The sequence below is a fragment of the Protopterus annectens genome, chromosome 16.part0 (assembly GCF_019279795.1).
Source record: "Protopterus annectens isolate FY-2018-M chromosome 16.part0, PAN1.0, whole genome shotgun sequence".
Classification (NCBI taxonomy): domain Eukaryota; kingdom Metazoa; phylum Chordata; order Ceratodontiformes; family Protopteridae; genus Protopterus; species Protopterus annectens.
In genome coordinates, this window is record NC_056750.1 from 641,292,841 (window position 1) to 641,315,589 (window position 22,749).

Consider the following 22,749-nt stretch of genomic DNA (forward strand, 5'->3'; position numbering starts at 1 on the left):
GTGGTTGTGTAGGTGATTTACCTGCTTATATTTTGTATATATTGTTCATGTTTTGGTACAGGTATTTTTGGGCCTTGTCTTTTAGGGTCTTCTGACATCTGGGGCAAGAAAAGACTGAGGATATGGCGCCGGTCATGCGCATTAGTACCCTGACGTGCTGACGTCAGTCTAATGCGCCCTGACCGACGTCAGCCTTATACTCTGGTATTCGGGCCGACTGGATGCGGACTATACCCAATAGTAAGGACTGCAGCAATGGAATCCTCGAACATCTACATTTATGGTAGGTACAAAACTGTACTTTTCCTCTGGGTCCTGCAGTTTCCTTTCACGTTCCAAAAGACATGCAGTGGGTGGATTGGACACTCTAAATTGGTAGTAGGTGCGAGTGCATAAGTGAGTGAGTGGTACGGATGAACTACTGTGGCAGGGATAGCCCCCAGCAGTGTAAAAACCTTGGCTTGAGATGATTGTCACTGTTGAAGTGACACCCCGACCCCATGCGTAAAATGGGAAAAAGGGGTTGAGGATGGATCTTCACACAGTATTGTTCTTCTGGATAATCATATTAAAACTGTTGCAAAACTCACGTGTGCCAGTATTTTTCCAGCTTTCTTTAGCTGCATTGTATAGCTGCATCTGCTGTTGTAGTTTATTTTGCTGCATAGTTTTCCATCATCTGTATTCATTCAGTAATGTATAATAAAGTAGCTCAATTTACTTACATCCGTTTGTTTTAATTTGCTGCATTTTAATTGAAATTTGAATCAATACTGCTACACTTTTGTTTCGTCATTTGTGTTTCATTATTCCATTTTCCTCCATTCATATTTTTATTCAAGGTGGTGACACTGTACCTATTTCTTGGTGAAATTAACTGAAATAAACATAGTACAGAGCATTAATCTGAGCACTATCTTTTCATTCACCATTTTGGATAATTGCTTCCAGGTCTGTTTAATAAGAACTTCTCTACACATTTGCTTTTTTACAGGATTGCTAGAGAGGAAATAGAACAGTTTGAAGAAACTGATTTTGAAACTCTGGCACCTCATACTGTCTCACGTTTGGCTGCAAGCAAGATATTCTACAGTTGTTTGGGTAAACAGCTTTTGTTTGTTTGCTTACTGGTAAGAAGGTGCTTTTATGTAACCCACTTTTACAGTGGTGAGGACCCAGTGCTTGACATAAGGCTAAAGCTGTGGTACTCTGATGAGAAGTTGTACTGATGGATGTTTTAGTTAAATGCCTCATAATATGAAGTTAAGCACACTTTGAGATTCCTGGACATTTTCAGTGGTGATCATGGAAGAAGATTCTCTCTTCTTCTGGAATCCACAGCTGAAGATTGTCTGCCATCATACTGCACTACAGGACAGTTGTGCAAGGTAATAGTTCAGTAGTGGAAACCGACACGTATCTTTCTAGCCAGCATTTTTTTGGCTGTGGACCCTCCTCTCTAAAAGTTTTACTGTGTTTCCTGTGTGGTGAGTGTAACACCACATTCAGTACACCTCACTTGTGATTTGTCTACAACTGAAATTGTTTTTTGTTACTGCTTTTAAGTTTATTTCCTTCTATTTATTGATGGTTTGCAGCTCTTAGTCAGTGTTTGCTTTATCAGTACGTCTTCTCTGTCCATCTTCACTAAGCTTTGAAGAAGACCATGCATCTGTGACCATCACTTGACCCTTCATTTCTTATCTGTCACCTTAGTTTTACCTGCATTAAAAACAAAGGAAATGGACCACTTAAATGTGTTAATTTCTTATATTGTAAAGCAAAGGTGTGCATTTGTGGTGGTCCGCATTAAATTATTTTTCACTGGTGTGACGAAGGTGGAAGAGCATATCCAGAAAGATGAGAAGCATTATGATTGGTCAGCTTTCTTCTATCTTTATAAAGGCTTTTATGGCCACATCCACCCTCATCATGAGTAACGTATAATCCCAGCACCTGACTCATTATTTTAAATGCATGGAGTATTAGTCAAGTGTCTACATCTGAGTCCATCCTTGCAGCCCTTGTAGCTGATCTTGTCCTTTACAAAATCATCCTTAGAAGAGTAAACGTAGTTCTAGCGGTTTGTTCTGTTACAGACTACCATCCATGGATAATGATGAGAAATTTCATATCTTTTTGTGAGCTGAGAGTTAAGAGGCTGCCTGCTAACTAGCAATCCTACTACAACTTAAATCCATTCGGACTGCAAACTCTTTTAAATACAACTAAAACTTTGCCCATCAAATCAATGGAACTGCTCTAGTACATCTCCAAGATAAATGCCACTGTTATTTTCAGCTTGCATATCAACCATTTCTCTTCAATTAGAATTCTATGCCCTTCAAACAGTCTTTACAAATACTTGAACAGTTTTACTAGCATCTCTTAGCTATATAATTTATTTTGTGACACTGCTCACCCCTATCTCTATTCCTCTACTATAAACCATATTATAGCCATACATACAGTTGTTTCTGAACCTGTTTTACACCCTACCTCTTAACTACAGTATTAACATTTTGTAATGTACCTGCTTTGTTCTCTCATCTCCATTTCTTTGTATTTCTATGCAGTAATCACATGACTTCTATTTATCAGACAAACCCACTAATACAACTTTTCAAATGCTCGATGTGCAGCATTTCCTAATGTATACGTATCTTTTATACTGTAATAGTTGCCTCTGTTTTCATATGAATGTAATCTAATTAGCAAATATGTGTAACTGTTAATGTGTATTTTGTAATGTCTGTTCATATATAGTACTGAATGCCTGTTTTACAATGGTTGTAATTCTTGGAGGTTTTCTCCTCATGCTTCCACTGAAAAGGGGATCTGAAGTAGGAGATTCATTTGTCTGCAACCTGTGGGTTATGGATCCGATATCGGATCCGAACCAGCATGGTTTATCCAGCTATGGATCCGAGCTCTTAGCTCCTCCCCTCACCCATAATGCCCTGCTCTCCCTACATGACCTCAGATCTAGTTTGCCGCGCTGGTAACCAGTTGGATCGTCTGAGCTCTTCAGCTAAGTTCTATAAAAAACTCTTTTAAAGCTTTAAATTGCTTTTTTGTAGTTAAATTTGTGTGATTGTGTTAGGTTTCCTTTAGTTTTTTGATGCTTTTGGGTTTAAATTGTTACATCTAAAATGTTATTTTAATTCCCTCCCCTCGCTGGTTCGGAGTTTTGTTTAGTGTGTTGTTTGGGGCCTTGTGTGTGCGCTAGTTTAGCACTAATTGTTTGTCTTTTTTTTTATTTGGTTTAAAAAAAAAAAAAAAGACTTTAGTTATGTCAGAAGCCCCTAAGGCAATTTTCTCGAAGTGCACCGAGTGTGGCCATAAGCTTTCCCCTGCTGATGGCCACACTCGGTGCGTTCGATGCCTTGGGGTTGAACACCTCACTTCTGGATGTTCCATTTGTGCAGGGTTCAACCCCAGGGCATTGAAGGAGCGGAGGTCGAAGCTAGTCCTGGTGGGACTTCTGCCCCCGGACTCGGCTTCGGCCTCCGCTCCTGTGGTGGGTACTGTTGCTACAGTTCCCTCCTCACCTGCTCCCCCTCCTCCACCTGGGACTCAACCTCCCGCTGCTGGGTTGGAGGACAGGGAAGCAAGAAAAAAGGACCGGAGAGAGAAGCACCACAAGCGGCGGGCCGAGACCTCCGTTTCGGCCCCGCCAGCTAAGCGGGCTTCTCCTCCGGCCTCATTGGCTGCTGGCTCCCCCCCCCCCCCCGGCTCCGGTCTGCTTTTCACCGGGGCCTGAGGAGGAGGAGACCCGATCTCCGTCGAGGCTATCGAGGAGGCACTCAAGGCCTACCTCGGTAGCCTCTTTGAGGTCTATGTATAGCCTTTCCGACGCCGATCTGGACCGGATGATGAGAAGGTTCATCCAGGCCCAGATGCAGATGGGAGTGCTCCTGCCTCCTCCCCCTCTGGGGGGGGGGGCTCGACCCCATTTTTCAAGCCCATAGCTCCTTCTCCGACCCGCTACCCGAGTTCGGAGCCGGGCAGCTTTGGAGCTGGGGGTGGGTCGGCACTGATAGTACTAGGTACTTCGGATCCGACCCTGCCCTCGAGTGTTTCGGATCCGACCTCTCGGAGCCTGGCTCCGAGCTTCGGATCCGGGGGACTTAGTGTGTCTTCAGCGCTGTCTGTGTTGGAGCGCACTGGTCCGGCACTGTCTAGGGGCCGGCTCCGATCCACTCTTCGGATCCGAGGGGGAGCCGACTTTCGGATCCTTTGGTTGAGGCTGGCTCCCCTTTGGCTTTTGATGTAGTGGAGAGGGCTCTGTTGAGGGCTTCCGGACCCCCGGCACTTGCTTTGGCTCCTTCCCGCGCTCCATCTGCACTGGGTCAGGCTTCCACCATCTGGCCACTGGGACAGCCCGCTTCAATGCCCCAAGCTGTTCCATTGGAACAAGACACTGCTTGCGAGGGCTCCTCGGACAGCCCCCCCCGAGGAAGCACCTCGCAAGCATACGTGTAAAAGGAGGCACATAGACTCCCCCGAGTCTTTAACAGAAGACACGGATTTGGAGGAAAGGGAAGGCTGCCCAAGATCACCCCCCCGAGGATGTCAGCTTTGGAGACATCATGGAAATGCTTTGCATAAGGGGTGGGTGGTCTGCCCCCAAGTCTTCCTCGGACGAGTCCGTGTTCTTGGAGGCATTCGAAGCGGGCCCGTCTACCTCTTGGGTGTCCCCTCCTGCCGACCCCCTGGTGGACCTTATTACCACCAGGGCGTGGAAAGAACCGGACACCGTGGAGCCAGTCCCCAAAAGGCCAGACAGAATCCTTAGCCCCCCTACAGACCGTGCCCACTGGAGTAAGGGGCCTCCAGTAGATGCCATGTTGACGGCAGCAGCCACCAAGAAGGAACTCGCCCAGGAGAGTCCCTCAGTCCATCCTCCGAGCAAGGAGTCTCGGATGATGGACCGCTTGGGGAAGCGAATGTTTAGTTCAGCGACCTTCTCAGTGAAGGGCGCTCAACTATCTGGCACATGTTACCAGGATGCAGCGCGATCTTATTAAAGAATATGCTGCATCCCCCCCAGAGTCCATGTCGGAGGAGGACAAACATTTGCACTCCACCCGTATGGCCACTCTTCGATCCGTGATGAATACCTCTATGCGGTTGCTGTCCCATGCTACTGAGGGAGCCGCTAGAGCTGCAGGAGTAGGCCTAGTCACTAGACGCCAGGCCTGGCTCCGTCATTGATTTCACAGAGCCCGTCAAGGCGTCGCCATGACGCCCCTTTGATGGTTCTGCCCTTTTGGCAAAACAGTTCGCGACACCTTGACCCAGAGCAAAAGGGCGGGAAGACGCTGTCTGCCGTGGAATCCGTTCTCTGTGCCCCAGAGGTCCTACTCTAGGAACCAAAAGGGCCAGAAGAAGATGTGGTTCGAAGTCACAGCAATCCCAACCGCTCCGGACAACCAGTCCTTCCATGGCAGAGGAGGACAGGGAGGACGCCCCAGGGGCAGAGGGGCTCCCGGGAATTTCGGGTCCAGAGAACCTTTCTCTGAACGGCCTGCGCAGCAGCCCTGAGGGGTTGCCCTACTGCTCCACTCTGGAGGCAGTCGGGGACGTTTTCGAGCACCTAGCGGCATGGGAGTCCATAACATCAGACCGCTGGGTCCTCTGCATTATATCCAGAGGATACAAGATCCCCTTTCATCACATTCCAAAATTAAGATCCCTCCCCGACGTTCCACCCGGTCACTGGGAGGCCGCTTCAGAAATTGGCCATCTGCTGGGGAAAAGAGCCATCCAGCCCGTCCCCCCAGACCAGATCGGATCAGGGTTTTACTCCAGGTTCTTTTTAGTGCCAAAAAAGACGGGGGACCAAAGACCAATTTTAGACCTGTCCCTGTTAAACCTGGCAGTTCCCAAGGAGAAGTTCCGGATGGTCACTTTGCAATCCATCCTCCCCCTCCTGGGAGAGAATCACTGGATGTGCTCTATAGACCTCAAGGATGCGTACTACCACATACTAATGGACAGGCGCTCCAGGAGGTTTCTTCGCTTCCGGCTGGGAGCCAGTCACTACCAGTTCAGGGTCCTTCCCTTTGGTCTCACCACAGCCCCCAGGGTGTTCACCAAAGTATTAGCAGTGGTTGCGGCCCACCTGAGGCTTCAGGGGGTGCAGGTCTTTCCGTACCTGGACGACTGGCTTCTTACCGCCCCAACAAGGCATCTACTTTCCTTGGCGCGAGACTCCTTTCTTCATCTAGCTCCCCGCCTGGGCATCACAATAATCGTAGCAAAATCCATCCTGGCCCCTACTCAGTTAATAGATTTTATAGGTGCCAGGTTAGACACGAGGGAGTTAAGAGCCTTTCTCACAGCCGACAGAGTTCGGAATCTGCGACTCCAGGTGCGGGCCATCCTCCACTCCAGCTCAGTTCCGGCGGAATTGGTCCTGAGGGCTCTAGGGTCCATGGCGGCAGCGATATCTCTTATTCCACTCGCCAGGTTCAACATGCGGGTCCTTCAGTGGACACTTCAAGTTCAGTGGTCTTACCTTGCTGTACCTCTGCATCATCCCATTGCGATCAGCAAGGCTTGCAAGCGGTCTCTCTTGTGGTGGCTCCATTCACAGGATCTCCATGGAGGCCGCCCCTTTTGTGCTTCTCCCCCTCTCGCCACGGTGGCCACGGACGCCTCCCGCCTCGGGTGGGGGAGGGGCATTTTGCAGGCCGGATGGTCCAAGGCACGTGGAACGACTCTGAGACCTCCCTGCATATCAATGTTCTAGAGATGAGAGCAGTGCTCTTGGCGTTGCGAGCACTTCAGGACTTTCTTCCCCTTGGAACAATTGCGATTCAGTCAGACAACATGTCGGTGGTCTGGTACATCAACAAACAGGGGGGAACCAGGTCTTATTCTCTATGTCGGGAAGCCATGAGAGTATGGGAATGGGTGATCTGCACCAACCGCTTTCTCATCGCAACGCATATTCCGGTTCGGTCCAACATCCTTGCGGACAAGCTCAGTCGCACCATTCTCTCCCTGTATGAGTGGTCTCTCAATGCTCAAATAGCGAAACGTATCTTCGCATGGTGGGGAACTCCTTGTTGCGATCTCTTTGCGTCTCCCTTAAACACCAAGTGCGACAGTTTTTTCGCTCTAATCCCTCCTCCAGAGGATTCCCCGAGAGACGCTCTGGTGCATGCTTGGCCTCCCGGTCTTCTTTACGCTTACCCCCCTTTGCCTCTGATGCTCCAAGTTCTTCAGAAAGCCTCTTGGTTGGGGTGCAGAATGATCCTCATTGCCCCATTCTGGCCTCGACAAATCTGGTTCCCTTACCTAAGGTCTCACTCGGTGAATCCACCTTGAATACTAGATCCCATTCCGGATCTGATATCACACCCATCGAACCTACCAACTCCGAATCTGGACAACCTGAAGCTAACTGCTTGGCTGCTCCAGTTCCACTCCTAATTAGGACTCCCGGTATCTCGTCCCCCGTTAAGGCCATCCTGGTAGCGGCTCATAAACCATCTACCAGAAAAGTTTACCGCAGTAAATGGAAATGATTCTCCATTTGGGCGGAGCGGCAGGGTCTAGATCCCTTAACGGTTCCCCTTCCTCTGGTGCTAGACTTCCTAACCACTCTTTTTAATGATGGTGCCAGTAGTTCAACGGTTAAAGTGCAGCTTGCGGCCATTTCACACTATCATGTTGGTCATGACTCTGGACCTCTTATGTCCGCCAAATTATGTAAAATCTTCCTAAAAGGCACTTTTCTCCTTAGACCCCCTGTCAAGCAGGCGGTTCCACCGTGGGATCTTTCTTTGGTTCTTCAGGCCTTGACCGCTCCCCTTGAGCCTCGGCTACAGTAGATCTTAAATTCTTGTCCCTCAAGACTGCTTTTTTAGTAGCCATTACTTGACCAAAAGGGTTTGAACTTCAAGCCTTATCCATGAAGCCTCCTTACTTGGTCTTCCATCCGGACCGTGTATACCTCAGGACCAATCCCTCCTTTCTTCCTAAGGTAGCTTCAGAAGCAAACATTAATCAGTCCATTAACCTCCCTGTTTTCTTTCCTAAATATCAGAACAAGGGTGAATACAAGCTGCATTCCTTGGATGTTCACAGGCAGCTTCGTTTTTATCTTGACAGGACAGCTGGTCATAGGCAATCCGACCAGTTGTTCATTTCCTTTGCCAAATTCAATCTGGGTAAACCAATTTCCAAAGTCTCCTTGTCACGATGGATTTCGCAGTGTATTCTTTTAGCTTACCAAGCTTCTGGGAGGCCCGCACCAGAGGGAGTCCATGCCCATTCGACCCGGTCAGTTTCTACCTCAGCGGCCTTTAAAGCTAGGATTCCTCTGGATGATATTTGTTCAGCAGCCACTTGGGCTTCATCTCATACCTTTATTTCTCATTACAAGCTGGATATCACATCTAGAGGTAGAGCATCCTTTGGCTCCGCGGTGCTCCGGAATATCCTTCCATGACGCCCAAGATTCAGGTAGCTGGGGACTCTGTCCCACAGGTTGCAGACAAATGAATCTCCTACTTCAGATTTAGAAGTTATGTACTTACCATAACGTTCCATCTGAGTAGGTGGATTCATTTGTCTGCAACCATCCCGCCCTCCTATCCCCCTGGCCTTGTCAGTTTCCTGCATATTATGTGTTACCCTTTCTAGGGTATTTTGATTCAGGGCAAACTCGATCTGAGGTCATGTAGGGAGAGCAGGGCATTATGGTTGAGGGGAGAAGCTAAGAGCTCGGATCCATAGCTGGATAAACCATGCCGGTTCAGATCCGATATCGGATCCATAACCCACAGGTTGCAGACAAATGAATCCACCTACTCAGATGGAACGTTATGGTAAGTACATAACTTCTAATTTTTGACTAAACCCAGATGGAAGACACAGTAAACAAAAGCAAAATATAAATAAAAATAAAGTTAAAATCCCATTCTGGCACAGATGGGAGGTCGTAGCCCTATTTGCTCTACAGTGCTACAGCTTTTAAAGAAGTTATGCAAACTCGTACCAGTCAAGTCAACTTTTGCATTATTTGCACCATTCAGTGAGCAGTAATGTGTATCCATGTGTGTATATGTACATATATAACATACACACACATTTGCTATTTCATTGAAGCATTTGTGTTTGTCGCAGTGACACCATAAAACAGTGGTGGCAAGGAAATTTTCCCCGTCCCACATTTATGCAAACTTGGAATTGGTATATTTAGAAACTCAGGAGTGTGCATAGGCAGGGGGTCTTTCCCAAATCACTGGCTTTTTACTTCATAGGTTCATGGTTCATTTTTTGTTAGAATGTGTTCTGATAAAAGTGTTGAAGACGAGCCCTACATTCAGCTAGGAGTCAAGAACAATAACCAATACACCGAGGTTAATCCCATTTACCATGACTGAGCTGATTCAAGAAAATGTGAACACAATTAGGTGTTTTTTTATAACACAGATCATTGCTTTTCCTTCTTTAAGCACAGTCCTCCCCAAAAGCTCTACCTGGTTTGAATGATACAGTACAGTACCTTGGCTTTTCCAAATGACCCCAGTGAATCAGGGAGGTAGGGAGAAAGGTAATAAATTTAGCTGAATACTTCATAGAAAATTCTGGAGTTCTGCCTAGACAGTTTATAAGGTAGGACTATAACTATGAAGCACTCTATGCAAGGGTGTACCCAGAGATGTTCGATGTATTTACCCGACTACATTTTTGTGCATCTCTCAAAACAGTATGAATTAGAGGGCAGAAGAAATGTGCAACTATCTAAGCTAACGTCTACAGTCTTGACGTACACATACATCCTCAGAGATAGGACTATTTGTCTACATCATGTGTTTTTGTTGGGTAGTAGTGGAAGCAACAGCTGAAAATGCCTTTTTTTATTGTGTGCAGCAGCCACAGTTGAAAAATATGTGCATTATAAATGTGTAGTTGGGGTGTACAATTTGAGGTTCCAGGTATGAAATGAAACTGGGTAAACTGCTGATGCTGTGTAATTCTACATTAGTCAGTCCACAGAAATATTTAGAATGACCTGAGGAGCAAGGTCATTTTCAGGGAAGAAGTAGGGCTGTGCCTCTCTGTGGCAAATTGCTTAGTGAAAGTTTTGTTGGATTTGGAAATAGTAGTGGGGAGCAGAGTTGCAGTTTGGAATACTGGAAGTAGAAAATTCAGTGATCAGATTTAGAACTATTTTCTGATTTTGTGCATTATCATTATTATGGAAGAACTTCCAGTTAGCACTGTTTTATCAGATACCAATCTTTCCTTGTGCATTTTTCTATAACCACTTAAAACTGCTGTTTGCACACAATACCTGCACAGTCACTGAATAAAATGATCAGATTATCAGGCATTTAAGGATGTCTTTCATACATTATAGGAAATTTGTTACTTGAAAAGAAATGAAGTTGTTACACACAGTTCACAGATGATAACTTTCTGTAATATGTTGATGTTTTTAACCCATTCTTTAGTAGAACATAACTGAATTTCTGTAAAGGCCCACTTAAATTAACAGCATGAGTAAAAGTATAAAATGAAAATTGCAGATAACAGAAAAATATGTTGTAAATGCAACTACAGATCTAGCAGGTAAACAGCTATAACAAAGTGAATGTAGAAACATATGGAACTAAAATTGTTTATGACAATAAGGAAAAAAAACAGAGCAGTTTGAAGAATGGGTAGTGGAAATTTGAGAGTTAAGGGAATACAGAAATTTCTTTAGATGGGATAGTCAGTGTGATAAACTTAAAATTGTGTTTAACAAGAGGGCAGAAATAAAATCTAGATATACGGGAAAGAAGCAGTATGTTATTTTGAGAGCTGACTGAGGTTAAAGCATTGCAGAATAAGATAAATCTGATACAACAGGAAGAGAATAAACTGCAGAGTGCTAAAGGGAAAAATAAGGGAGTACTTGGATAACATACAGGAGTTTAGAGAGGTTGCTGTTAAGCAACTATTTGGTGATAACTCTGGAGCACAAAAGCTGTCGGCACACAATGACTTGGGCAACAGAAAATAGAAAGGGTTGTGTCCAAACCTAGCTTATATCAAAATAACCAGAAATCTTATAGCAGTATTAGAGATATTTTAGAAATGTTATGAAAATTTATGTAAAGCAGGGGAATGTGGAAACCAAGGAAAAGGCACAAATGGAAGTATTTATGGAAGACTTGATTACACCAAGGTTAGAGGAAGATAAGGCTCAACAATTAGTTAAGACAGAAGGTAATGAGATAAAAACAGTGCTGTATAATCAATCTACTGGGAAGTCTCCAGGAGCAGATTGTATTCTGTGGAGGTTTGGAAGTCAGGAGGGAAGAAAGTGGAAAAGATCTGGAAGGTTTCGTTTAATAGTATTTTGAAAGGGGGGGGGTGCTAGCATCTTGGAAGAATGTTCTGGTTGTTTTCCCTAGAGAGAGTAAAGACTCTTTATACTCTTGTTTGTGTAGACACATTTCGATTTTAAACCATGATTATAAAGTGTTTGCCTGTGCTAGCTAAGAGCATTGTAAAAATGTTTTCAGAATTGATACATATGGATCAATGTGTTTTTTGAAGGGAAGGTAAACATTTGGCAGCATTAATAGAACAGTGATGATCCAGATGGAAGTGGACTGTATGAAAATACTGCCATTGTTGGTGGGTCTGGATGAAGGGAAAGCTTTCTGAAGAGTCAGCTTGGATATTGAGTAGGACATTGGAAACATTTGCATTCTAATAGAGTAACAGGGGTAATTAGGAAGATATATGAAATGTCAGAATTGGGAGGGTTCCTGTCCCACAAGCTGTGTTTGAACAGAGGAAAAAAGGCAGGTGTGTCCTTTTTCCTCTTTATTTGCTTTGTATTTAGAGGCATTGGCAAAGAAAATAAATATTCAAGACTATAACTGGTGTAGTACTCAGGAAAAGTTAGATTTATTAGCAGTCACTATTTTATACTTTGGTAAATCCAGAAAAGGATATTTCCGGGTTGTGCAACAGTCTGAGACAGTTTCTTTTCAGAATATAAAATGAATGAAGACAAAAATAGAAGTTATGTCCTTACCATAACGTTCCATGTGGAGTGTTCATCTCGCCTTTGTTCTTACACCTGGGTTCGGAGCCGATCCTCGGCTCCGTGTCGGCCGCTTGGCAAAGCTCTGCATCGAGAAGAAGCTCGAGACCAACCTAACTCCCACAATCCCCCTCTGCCTTTACCTCAGATCTAGTTTGCCAGCAAACCAGAAGTCAACAGAAAGAATATAACACATTCATGCCAACAAGGAAACACATAGCTGAAAAAAAATATCCACAACAACTGCAAAAGGCAGAAGTAGGAGAACCAAACCAGACACCTAAACTGGACGTTCTTCCTGAGGGTGGGAGGGTGGGAATGTAAGAACAAAGGCGAGATGAACACTCCACATGGAACGTTATGGTAAGGACATAACTTCTATATGTGAGAGTGTTCAATCTCGCCGTTTGTTCTTACACCTGGGTAGCATCCCTAGCTCCATGTTCCTGAGGAACTCACGGGAGAACGTTCCTGAGCACAGTGGAACCAAAAGTTGCCCTGTCCCTAGAAATCCTGTCTACTTTGTAATGAGTAATGAATGTATGTGGTTTAGACCAAGTGGTAGCCGCACAAATAGTGTCTAACGGTAGGCGGGCTGCATGAGCCAGGGATGTAGATACTGATCTTGTAGAGTGCCCTTTGGGCTTGCTAGGTAAAGTTTGCTCCGAGGCAGTATAAACAAAAATAATACAATCGGAAAGCCATTTGGAAAGGGTTTGTTTCGTAACTGCCATACCCTTCTTGCTGTCTGCAAAGGCTATAAAGAGCTGGTCTGTTTTTCTGTGATCCTTTGTTCTATCCAAGTAAAATCTGAGTTGTCTATGAACATCTATGAACATCTAACTTGTGTAACATATATTCCAACTTATTGGAATGGTTTTTGAAAAAGGTGGGGAGCTCAATGGACTGATTAATATTATTAACGGAGCAAACTTTGGGAAGAAAGGATGGATTAGTGAGAAAGATATACTCTATCAGGGTGAAAGATCAAATAAGGGTGTTTAACGGAAAGAGCTTGAAGCTCCGATACCCGTCTGGCCGATGTGATAGCCACCAAAAAGAGGGTCTTCCATGACAAAAATTTCAAAGGACAGGAAGAGGCTGGTTCAAAAGGTGGTAGCATCAGCTGTGATAACAGAAGGTTCAAGTTCCAAGGTGATGTAGGACTTCTAACTGGTGGTCTAATATGGAAAGATCCTTTTAGAAAGGCCTTGCAAAGTCTGTGAGCCATAATAGGAGCCCCACTTTCTCCCACATGAAAGTTTGAAATGGCAGCCAGTTGCACTCTCAAAGTGGCAGGAGAAGCTCCTTGGTGGAACAGTTCGGTTAAAAACTCCAAGACCCTATTTAGAGGAGCTATTACGGGGTCCAATTGTTGTGTAGTTGCCCAGTGCACAAAACGCTTCCATTTACTAGTGTAAATCCTTGTAGTGGAAGCTTTGTGAGAAGCTACCAGGATATTTTGAACTGCAGGGGAAAGAAGATCAGACCTGGCTATGAAGGGAAGCGGAGCAGCCAAGCTGCTAGTCTGAGGGAGAGTAGCTATGGGTGGGAAGCCCCTGACGAGTGGGTCAGCAGATCCGGGTCCAGGATCCAGGGTTCCCGAATTCGTTGTGCCAGAAGAAAGGGAAACCAGATTTGACGAGGCCAGAATGGGGCAATGAGGATTATTGTCCTTTGCAGGTTGTTGGCTTTCTGTAGAAATTTTGCAATCAGGGGAACAGGAGAAAAAGCGTACAGGAGACCCGGGGGCCAATCGTGAACCAGAGCGTCCCTGGGAACTTCCCCTGGAGGGGGTAATAGGGCAAAATAGCTTCTGCATTTGGCGTTCATTGGAGACGCAAACAGATCGCAGGAAGGCTGGCCCCACTTTCCTTCGCAATTGATTGTTTGAGGGACCACTCGTGAGGTAACAGGATGGCTCTGCTCAACCTGTCCGCTATGACGTTGGATAACCCCGGGATGTGCTTTGCTATCAGAAAGCGACCCGTGGACTCCGCCCATTGCCAGATTCTCATGGCCTCTCTGCATAGTTGATAAGACTTGGTTCCCCCTTGTTTGTTTATGTACCAGACTACGGACATGTTGTCCGACTGAACTGCAATGGTCCCTAGAGGAAGAAGGGGAGAAAAGTGTTGCAACGCTAGAAACACTGCCCTCAACTCTAGAACATTGATGTGCAGATTGTACTCCAAATTGGACCATTCACCTTGGACTGTCTGTCCCTGAAAGATGCCCCCCCACCCTATCAGGGAAGCGTCCGTGGTCACCGTAGCTGTCGGCGTAGGTAGCACAAATGGTCTTCCACTGGAAAGATTGCAAGTCTGAAGCCACCAAGCCAGGTGCGATTTGCATATGTTCGTGATGTGAATTTCGTGCGTTAGAGGTAACTGTTGAAACGACCATTGTGCAAACAGTAGCCATTGAAGAACTCTCATGTGCAGTCTTCACAAGGGTATCGCAATGAGAGAAGCTGCCATGAGACCCAAAACCTTCAGAACCAGTTTTGCTGGGGATTTTTTGGATAATAGGAGAAGAGATATATGGTTTTGTAGGGAAGCTATCCTTTCTGGAGGAAGCCTTAGGATTAAGCAACGTGTATCCAATTCTGCTCCTATGAATGAGATATGCTGTGATGGCTGTAGTAAAGATTTTTCGAAATTTACGGAAATTCCGAGATGAACACAGAGTTGTAGAGTGTAATCCCTGACCTGAATCAGTCGACGCTCGGTGGTGGCAGAAAGGAGCCAGTCGTCCAGATACAGAAACACCCAGAATCCCAGGCGTCTCAAGTGAGACGCTACCACTGCCATACATTTGGTGAAAACCCTGGGGGCTGAGGTCAGACCAAAGGGCAGGGCTCAAAACTGAAAGTGACTGGCTCCCAGCCGGAAGAGCAAGTGATCCCTGGACGCCCTGGCCATTTTGATGTGGTAGTATGCGTCCTTTAGATCTATTGAGCACATCCAGTCGTCCTGCAAGAATGGAAGGATTGATTGAAGCGTGACCATCCGGAACTTTTCTTTCTTGATGAAGGTATTGAGTTTGCTTAGGTCCAGAATTGGCCTCCAGTCCCCTGTCTTTTTTGGAACTAAAAAGAACCTTGAGTAAGTTCCGAATCCTCTTTGGTCCGCTGGGACTGTTTGGATGACTCTTTTTTCTAGCAGCTTTGAAATTTCTATAGCTGCAGGGCCTCGCAGATGGGGCGGAACATCTGGGAGTCTTTTCTGCGGAATTGGGGGCAATAGGAAGGGAATTCTGTATCCTCTGGTAACAATGCTTTTTACCCAATTGTCTGATGTAAGACTTTGCCAGGCCTGAGGGTATAAAGCTAAGCGACCCCCGACTGCCTCCAGAGCAGGACAGTCGGGCCTCCTTTCAGGAGTGCTGGAAAGGTTTCCCGGGGAGTGTATCCCTGTCACCTTGGTTTTGCGGACCCCCTCTGCCGCCAGGGCGACGTCTTCCACCTCTGCCCCCTCCTCTGCCTCTAGAGGGGGCATCACCCTGTGTGCCTGGGAAAGAGCCTTGGGGTTTTCAAAACCACATTTTTCCACCACGTTGCCCTTTGGGGTATGGTCTGGATGGGGTGGAAAAATGGACTCCGACAGCAGACAGAGTCTTTCCCTCTTGCTCACACCGGGTAAGGGTCTCCTTTACTTTGGGGCCAAAGAGAGTGGCACCATCAAATGGGGCGTTAGTAAAGGAAGACTTGAAGGCTTCCGCAAAGGAACATAAGCGCATCCAGGATTGTCTACGAAGAGCAATCGCTGAAGCCGCTGCCCTACTCTACCCTTCGGCTGCATATGAGATCAGCCTCATGGACGAGTTTGCAATAGATGTAAGGGTATTGAGATGTGCTGTAACTTTCTCCGAGACAGCAGCATCTGTAGTACCCTGGAGGGTATCTCCCAACTCTTTGATTAGATCCCTCTGTAACCGTGTGAAATGGGTCAAATAGTTCAGGGATCGCATGGAAAAAGCCGCTGAACTAAAAATGCGCTTCCCATACCTGTCCATAGTCCTAGAATCTCTGTTAGGCGGATGGACAGATGAGGAAGATTCAGACATCTCCTTTTTCGTGGCCACTGCCACCACCATAGCATCCACTGGAACTCCCTTTGTTAGATAAGCCTTGTCTTGGGGGGCTGTAATATATTTATTAGGCTTTCTAGGGACTGGCTCCACCGTGTCAGGTGTCTCCACGCCCTCGAGCAATCAATTCCATCAATTCATCGAAGGCGGAGTGACCCAGGAGGAGGAAGGCGAGTACCGAATGCCTTCAGCAAGACTGACTCATCCTCAGAAGGGGTAGGGATTGCCAATCACCTCTCTGTTTTAGGATCTCCAGGATGTCAGAAAAGGAGACATCCTCTGAGGGTGATTTTGGGGACCCTTCTGACTCATCCAAGTCAGTGTCCGATGTCAAGGATTCTTGTGGAGAATCCAAGTGTCTCCTCTTACACAATCTTTTCCTCGGAACTTCTTCGGGGGGGGGGGGCATCCGATGAAGCCTCCGAGGAAGAGGGGGCACCCTCTAGGGGTGGCTGAGACACTGGTGCTCGACGCTTAGATGTAGCCGTGGGTGCAGAGGAGGATAACGGACCTTTATGGGAAGGAGAAACTGTTTCTGCTGAAGTGGTTGTCTGAGTAGACAACACCTTCCTCATGAGATCGAAGGCCCCCGGGTCCCGAGTCGAGGTATCCCCAGGTTCCGAAGAAATCGGAGGAATCCCTGAGACAGGCACCGATGGCATCGACCCCGAGGACGGAGCCGAGTCGATCCGAGCCGAGGCTCCAAGAGGGAGAGTGGGAACCAAAACATCTGTCCGACTCTCAGTCCCGGATCCAAGGATGGATCTTCGGCTCCGAGACTCCGGTACTGGGTCCGACGGAGTCGAGGTGAACGGTGCCGACCGAGAAAAGGACGGTTCCGGCACCGAGGGCTCCACAGTCAACAGATCAGCCTCTCCCGGCTCCGAAGACTGGATAGGCCTCGGAGGAGGAACAGGTGGAGATAAGGGAAGGCCTTCGAGTCTCAACACCAACTGGGAGGAGACAGAGATGAGCTTGGACAAGGCCGTATTCTCCATCAATTTCTGCACCACGCGGTCTATATCGGTGTCGGAGAGGGGCCTGGAAGAACGCATCGAAGGAATCGAAGACGGAGCAGACCTCAAAAGTACAGGAGGAGGAAGCTCCGTCACCGGTTCCAAGACTCGAGGCTCGGTAACTGACAAAAGTTCAACACTCGGCCCCGAAGCCTGTGGAACCGGTGATCGAACTTTAAATGAAGAGCTCGGAGCCGATGACATGGGCTCCGACATCTTCGATTCCTTCGAGGATTTAGATGTCTGGTCTGATGCATCCAGAGCCTCTTGGAATGCAGGCTTCAAAAGGCCCCTATCCATAAGTTTCCTGCGCCTATCTGTCATGACCCTTCCACTGAAAGAATGGCAGATGGAACAGTCTTCCTGCAGATGGAGAGGGCCAAGACAGTAGACGCAGGAACTATGATTATCTGTGACAGACATTTTCTGTCCACATTGGCACCGTTTGAAGCCTGATTTAGCTTTTTCAGACATGTTACAAAAGTCAAATCCAAGTAAATAGTGAAATAGCCAGTACAAAATGTCAAATCCAGCAATAAATGTCAAATCCTGTAAGGAAAGTCAAATCCTATAGTCAATCCTGTAGATAAAGTTAAAGGGTGGGGTAGGCCCCGAGGGAAGTAACTCTAATAAAAGTATATAAATATTTATATACGAGACCGAGAACCCTCGATACACTACTCACACACACACAGTCAACTTTAAAAGAGAAAAGGAGAAGTTTTATCCAAAAATATAGAATATAAAATAATCTTAGCTTAGAGGTGGTCCGAGCTCATCAAAAATGATGCGAACGTTGCAGCGGCAAACTAGATCTGAAGTAAAGGCAGAGGGGGATTGTGGGAGTTAGGTTGGTCTCGAGCTTCTTCTCGATGCAGAGCTTTGCCAAGCGGCCGACACGGAGCCGAGGATCGGCTCCGAACCCAGGTGTAAGAACAAACGGCGAGATTGAACGCTCTCACATCATGAGATTGTACAGAACTAATGTCTGTGGACTGGGGTCTGACTTGCTCAGAATTTATTCCCTAGCCACAGACAGCATTGATTTCCTTTACTACATCCAAACAGGCATGGTTGCAAAAGGCCCATTCAGATTTCGCATGGCTCATCATCTGCTGACCATAGAGATAGAGGGCCTGCAGCAGGATCTCATTCTTTGCATGGAAGGACTTACATTTCCTTTGCTTTCCTTTTTTTAGCATCTTGCCATTTAAACAAAAGGAGCATGTTTGTGAGGCAAAGCATATCAGTAGCCATTATACACTCACCATAATACAGGTTGTGTTCCCTGTGTGCGCACAGTGATACATCACTGTGGGCTGTAGCACAGACATACTGCGTACCTGCGGTCTGTGTTTGCTTACCTCTTGTACTATGCCCCCCCCCCCCAAAAAAAAAAAAGTGAGCATAGAGCAGATGTCATGCCAAGGTGGCAGTTGCCAACCACAGGCAATGAGCTGCTACAACACTCCAGTACTGATAATTATCAGTGTTTGTAGCACCACTGACTGACCTCAGTGCCTTGTTTTTGACACCATAAGAGTTTAGCCATAGTCAGCTAATATGACTAATATACACTGAGAGGTGTAGCATCTGTACTTATAGACAGAGGAGCTGGTTAAGGGCAGATGTACTTCAGTAACACTGCGGATATCTCCTTATGCAGGAGAAAGAGGTGCGTGCATGCTACAGATCATATTGTGCAGGTAAATGGGTATACATATTTAAGGACTGCAGTTGTGTTCAACTCTTTGTACTTCTGGTAGAAGGAATATGTAATATCTAGTCATCTGAATGCCAGACAGCCTAAGTACATATGCATAAGCAGTAGTACAATCTCCCCTACACAGTACTGTCCATCTGTGCTCATTCTTGCAGCTGTATGCAGTAGTAATATTAGTAATATGTACATAAAAGGTTCATTACACCTCCTCTTCCCAAAATTTGCTACAAACACTGATGGTACAGCATAGCTGTACTTTGAATTTCAGAAGTGGAATTAGTCTGCTCATGACCTTCCTGTTATTAGTGGTTATTGACTTGTACATGGCCTCACACAGCATGCATAATCAATTCGTAACTGAGAACTACGTTATGATCATGGTTGGAGTTCACAAGGAAACATATTCATAATGTGGACTTTATTGCATTACTGCTCATGCACTTGTACTCTTCTGCCTACTGCATGGAATACCTCACAGTCCTGTATGTGCATGCATCTGTAACTTACAACATCAACAAACATTTTGATAAGTGCAGTAGCATTGCAGGTTTAAGTGAGCATTTTCTGGGAAGCCGGCAAGTACTAACACCTACTGAGGTGCACATTTATCTTGTAAACAAGTGGCCTTTAGTAATGTGTACCTTGCTCCTTATTAGTCCTCCATAATGTGATGAGGCTCATGGTGACTGTTGGGATTTATATTGTGTAAAATATAGGCTTCTTGTGTGGCAGTTAAGCTAATCAGGCACCATTTAATCAGTATTCTAAAATAACTGTTACTACAGATCGAGCCTGTGGACCAGTTGGTGCTAAGAGACGGTCTGAATGTCATGCAGTCACATAAGCACAAGTGAAGTGCACTGAGCATTCATGGAGATGTAAATGACCTTTATGGGAATGTGCAAAATTTATTTTACTTCTGTATGCTCTGGAGTCATAAAAGCTTAGCAGCTGTCATAGTTACACAAGACACATCTGGACATGTCATGCCAGTGTTCACACCACCCTTCCATGCCAGCATTTTGTGCACTACATAATTATCACATAGCAACATTTTTTGCTAACAAGATGTAGTATGGTGTGTGGCACATGCTGAAAATATAAACTGGCATGACCAGGAGAGGCCTGCTATAGTTCTCTAGAATGTGACCTAATGAATGGCCATGACTTACAAGGCCATTGAGTGTGGCAGGGTCTTTTGTAGTACAGCAAAGAAACATTTATTTAATGTTACTTGTTTCATAAGGACCAAGAGGAATGCCTGATTAAGGACTTTTATGAGGGTCTTCAATAGTGGATGCCAGGCAGTCTTGCCGGAGTGGTGTCTAATCACTGGAATACCCCACTCTGGTGAGCAGTGCTGCAGTGACTTGTAGAGGTGCCATCCTGACTTTCTTAGCTGATGAGAAGAGGAGGTCAGAGTAAGGTCACCCAAGGTGTATTGAAGGTCTTGCCTGCACAGTCATATTTTTCTGATTTGCAAATGTGTTTTTTATAAGCTTATAACTTAATGCTGTTTTTTTACCTCAGGAGAATATACTGGAGAGCAGCATTCTGTATTGGAGGCAAATGGAGAGACTTTGTAGGTACAGGGTTCTATATTTCTTTTCATTTGGTTATTACAGTTGTATTCAAAGTGTCTTGGATACAGCAGCTGCGTGTTAGCTGCATGAAATAGTGTGATCCTGTGAGGGTAATACTGCCTAGCTTAAGGTGCGCAGGGTACATTTATAACACATTTCCTGCCATTCTGAATATGTAACAGTACAGTTATAACTCGAATGAAGCCTAAAACATAAGAAGGCGAATGTGCTCAGTCAATTTTTATATTTTTTATTGTTTTACTAAAGTTGCTTGGGGAGACCACTGTTTCGACTTTTTTTTTTTTTTACTTAGGAACAGTACAGTTATGCAGCTTACTCATGCGTGTGCCTTTGCCATGTTATTGTTATATGCTTTTTAACTTTAGTTACTGAAAATAACTCTACTGTGATAGAGGTATGCTGCATCACCCTGGTGACACTGATGTTTTATAGGCATGCCTTTAGCCCTGATAACAAGTTCTACAACACATGTGCACGCACAAATGGGAAATACCGTTTTCATCACTTTCCTCCAGCACATCGTAACATGGGGCCATTTTATGTAGTACAAGTGGCATGTAGTAGCACCACACCAATATATAGCTTTGTTGCTGTAGTAGTATGTAACATTTCAGTAATGTTCGTTATTAGATCACTGGTGCAGTAGCTTGAGATAAAATGTGTTGTATTTTGTGAAAAATATGACAACAGATCAGTATCAAAAGTTTCAGGGCACCAGCCATGCATCTCCGCTACTGATGGGGTCAAGGAGAGATGCATAAAGTGAGAGGTTTAGGCGTTAATCCTTCAGAGCTTTCTTGCCACTGAAGTGCACTCCTTTTGTGGCCTTCTTGGATTGACAACCAGCTAGAGCTTCTTCAGGGCTGGGCAGATAAATACCCTTCTGGGGAAAACTTTCCACTTTTCTAAACTTGTGAGAAAAATTGTTGCTTTCTTCACAGAAGTATTGATTAATTTTCTCAAAAGATTTTTTTTTTTTTGCTAAACCTTATTTGTAAAAAAATGTGTAAAACTCACTGTAGTGATTTAATTCTTTTTTGTGTAGAAAGTTTTAGATAGGGGCTTAGACTAGTGTGTTAGGTGTTGCCACTGAAATTCTTTCCTTGAAAATAATGACTTTTCTGTCAAGAGATTCACCAGTTCTTTCAGGCTCTAAACTTTTTTTGCTGGACCACCCAGCCGACTTCTGGCTCTTCATTCTTCCCTACTCCATCTGTAAGAAGAAAAAAGATTCGTAGGGAGTCGTTGCTGGTTAAGCTGGCTTTCTTACTGCCTCAGTCACAAATGGGTGACTCTGCAGTGGCCAAACCTGATGCATGAGACTGATTATCGTTTTCTCTTGATCTACTTAGCATTGCTCTTTGGAAAGCAGTGAAGACCTCGAGTTTGACATGCCCACTATGGCTGTTTGGATGTTCTGTTAGGGCAAGGGAGAATAATTGTATTTGGTCTCAGAAGAGTGTGCAGACGATCCTTTACCTTGTAGTTTGGCCCAGGTGCCTGATTCCTGGGAAGGTGCCCCTGCCTTGAGTTAATCTTTTTCTGGTGGGGGTCACCTAGGGAAAGATTTTATTTATTTATTTCTCTTTGTTTACCAGGACATTTCACCTGCATTAGGCAAGATTCCTTAAACATATGGCTTCTTCCATTTCACTTGCCATGGACAAAAAGATTTGCTAGACTTTGGTAAGGGCTTGTTTCAGTCCTTTAGTTTTTTACATCCTGATTCCACACAGAGTGGAAGCATGTCAAGGAATTGTAGGCACAACTATATTGCTGTGTTGAAAGTAGGATGCTGGTAAGGGGAAGTCGCCAGGAAGTTAGGATCAGGAAGAGGAGTGGGGGTTTGTGTAAAGGTAGATGAGTAGATCAAGGAAGGGCTTTAAAAAGTCACAGTAGCCAGGAAAGATCTCCAACAGCAGAGCAGGACATAGCAGAACAAGGATAGAAGAAGCAGTGGTACATAGGAATGAACAGGAGAAGCAGTGGAGAAGTAACAAAGAAACAATGATGAACAAAAATCTATGAATTCCAGAAAAGTTCAGCAGCATCTGGAAATAATGGGAATTACTAAGATTTCAAACTTTTTTTTTCTCAAATATTTTTTTTTATTTTCAATTAAAATAACATTTGAATAATATTTTTAAATATCATTTTAAACTATATACAATATTTACAATAGCCTGACTTTCAATTATATACACTGTATGTTATTAAATATAGAAATAACAGATCAGTTATCAGAGATAC

General features: G+C 45.2%; 1 long non-coding RNA gene across 1 annotated transcript in view; it reads left to right on the forward strand.

Annotated features, from left to right (window-relative positions):
- Window positions 1–987: 987 nt before the first annotated feature.
- The window catches only part of LOC122790326, a 76,813-nt gene continuing 55,051 nt past the window's right edge, over window positions 988–22,749 (forward strand). Inside the window, exon 1 of the long non-coding RNA XR_006362989.1 lies at window positions 988–1,101. This is a non-coding gene — a long non-coding RNA (uncharacterized LOC122790326). The remainder of the gene's footprint in view (window positions 1,102–22,749) is intronic.